The sequence below is a fragment of the Dromaius novaehollandiae genome, unplaced genomic scaffold, assembly GCF_036370855.1.
Source record: "Dromaius novaehollandiae isolate bDroNov1 unplaced genomic scaffold, bDroNov1.hap1 HAP1_SCAFFOLD_85, whole genome shotgun sequence".
In the NCBI taxonomy this organism is placed as follows: domain Eukaryota; kingdom Metazoa; phylum Chordata; class Aves; order Casuariiformes; family Dromaiidae; genus Dromaius; species Dromaius novaehollandiae.
Genome location: NW_026991300.1, coordinates 180,001 through 182,500, shown reverse-complemented (window position 1 = coordinate 182,500; position 2,500 = coordinate 180,001).

The window sequence follows — 2,500 nt, the reverse complement described above, 5'->3', positions numbered from 1 at the left end:
CGTCACCGGGAGCGGGCTAGGGGGAAGGTGAGCCGGGGGGGGAGGAGGGGGGGAGGCCCCCCGCGGCGGAGGGGGAGCGTCCGGCGGGAGGGACGGACGACGACGGCGGCGGAGGGGCCGGCCCGCGTCGCGGGCGGGCGACGGCGCGCAAGCGGGACCCCGGAGTGGAAGGGCCTGCCTCCCGGCCCTGGCGAGCGAGGCGCCGCGCGAGAGCGAGCGAGCCCGTGGGCGCGTGCCGGGGGCAGGGCCGGCGGGCCGCGCGAGCCCGCCGCGAGGAAGAGGGGTTACGGGCCCCCGTGGCATTCCGAAACCTGTGCCGGCCCGCCGCCGGGCCGCCGCCGGGCCGCCGCGCCTCGCTGCCGATGCCGACGGCACCGGACACCGGTGTGGCCCCCCCGCCCGCCGCGTCCCGGCTGCCGCGCGCGCGTACCCGAGTTCGCCTGTCCCGCACTCTGCGCCGCGGGGCCGAGCACGGGGCTCGGCCCGCCGGCGGGTGCACGGCCCTCCCGAGGCCGCGCTCGCTCGCCGAGAGCCCGCTGCCGATTCCACCGCTGCCGGTGGGGGACCGCCTCCCCCCCGTCTCTCCCCTCTCGCCTCCGCTGGTGCCCGCTCCGCTGCCGGTGCCCGTCTCCGGGAGCCGCGGCCCGCCCCCCCCGCCCCCCCACCCCACGGCGCTCCGCTGCCGCTGGGGGGGGAAGGGGAAGGGGGGGGGGGTCCGGCCCAGGGGAGGGCCCGGCGGGAGCGGGCGGCAGTGCGTGTGAGGGGCGGCGGGGCTTGGCTACTCCCCGGCGCCCGCGGGAGAGGAAGCGGCGGGCGCGGAGGCGAGGGAGACGGCCCTCCGGGTTGGGACGGGTCCCACGGGTCCCCACCCCTAAGCTGTGGGGGGCGGACCCGCGGCGGGCTGCGGCGGAGCAGCCCGTCCGCAGAGACCTGCGGGGGCAGGCGTTCCGGGATGGCGCGCGGGGCGGGCGCCGGGCCCCCGAGCGGGGGGCGTCGCGTTGAGGCCAAGCGAGGCGACGGTTCGTGCCCGAGTGGGCGGCCCGAGCCACGGCTCTCCTCCCGGGTGCAGCTGCCACCCGGCGCCGGGTTACTGAGGGAAACCCCGGGCCCCGGGAGGAGGACGAGGTCGTGGCGGCGGGTGTCGGGCGCACCCCGCGGGCGGACGCTCCGCCGAGGGGCGCGGGGGCCGGCTGGCGGGTGCCGGGTTCCCCCTCCGCGTCCCGTCTCGTCGCCGCTGCCGAGGCTGCCGCCGTCGCCGCGAGGCGGCGGCGGCCCGGTGGCGGGCGGCGGCGGGGGAGGCACCCCCGCGGGGATTTCAGGTCGTTTCCCTCACCCCAGGGCCAGGTACCTAGCGCCCGCGCTTCTCCTGCCCCCCCCTCGGTGACCCACCCGTGTGGTCCCGTGTGCCAGCGTGCTCCTCCCGGGTGCCGCACCGTGCGCGCCGCACCGGCCGTGCCTTCCCCCCCCCCCGCCTCGGCTTCCCCCCACCCCGGTCCTTCCTCCCCCGCGGTGGGGGTGGGGGGGGCGGGGAGGGAGGGAGCGAGCGAGAGAGGGGAGAGGGCCTCCGGCCACCGCGGCCGCCGGCAGCCGCCCCGGGCAGGGATGGCCATGGGCCCCGGGCTCCGGGCCCGAGGGTTCTCGGTTGGAGAGCCGGGCGGAGGTTTAAAGACTCGGGCGGCCCGATGCGACTCGCGGAGGCGGCCGGGCGTGCTGCCGGAGGGCCGGGGGGTCGGCGCGCGCGGGCGCCGCGCCCCCCCATGCCAGCCGGCGCGCCCCGTGCTCGCCCCGCGGGCAGCCGGGACGGAGAGGGGTTACCCTGCCCCCTCTCTCCGCGGTCTGGTCTCGGCGGAGAGACGCCGCGCGGTCGGCCTAGTTGCCGGCCTGCCTCGAGCGTTGCGAGCCGGGCGCGAGCGCGTGCTCGCCGCCGGGAGGGCGAGCCCCCACCGCGGGTGGTGCGGGCGCCGAGCCTCCGCGCGTCTCCTCCTTCTCCCTGGCCGGTGCTTCTGGGTCTTCCGCCGTGGCCGCCGTCGGCGGCGCCCTACCCTACGCGCCCGCCCCGGCACTCTGCCGTCCGGGGCGCCCGCCTCGCTCTGCCCCGCCCGGCTCCGCCAGGCAGCGGGTGGGCGGTGGTGGGGCGGCGGCGGGGGTGGCCCGCCCCGCTCTCCGCGTGGAGACGGGGAGAGCGGGCGCCGTCCCCGTCCGTGCCGCCTTGCCCGCCTGCCCGCCGCCGGGCGTCTGTCCGCGGAGGGGACGGGCGAGCGCGTGGCGTCACCCGCGAGGCGGTGTGTGCGGGCGCGCGGGGGTGTGGGCGCCGCGGCGGCGGCGGCGGCGGCGGTCGAGCCGGAGGGCCGGCGAGGCGAGCGGGGAGCTGGGAAGCGCGGGGCCGGCGGGCCGCAGGCGCGCGGGCGGCGGGGCGACGCCGCTCCCGGTGGCGGCCGGGCTCTGACGCCTGGGGCGGGGGGGGGGTGGTCTGCGGGGACGGACCCCCCCCAACATCCCG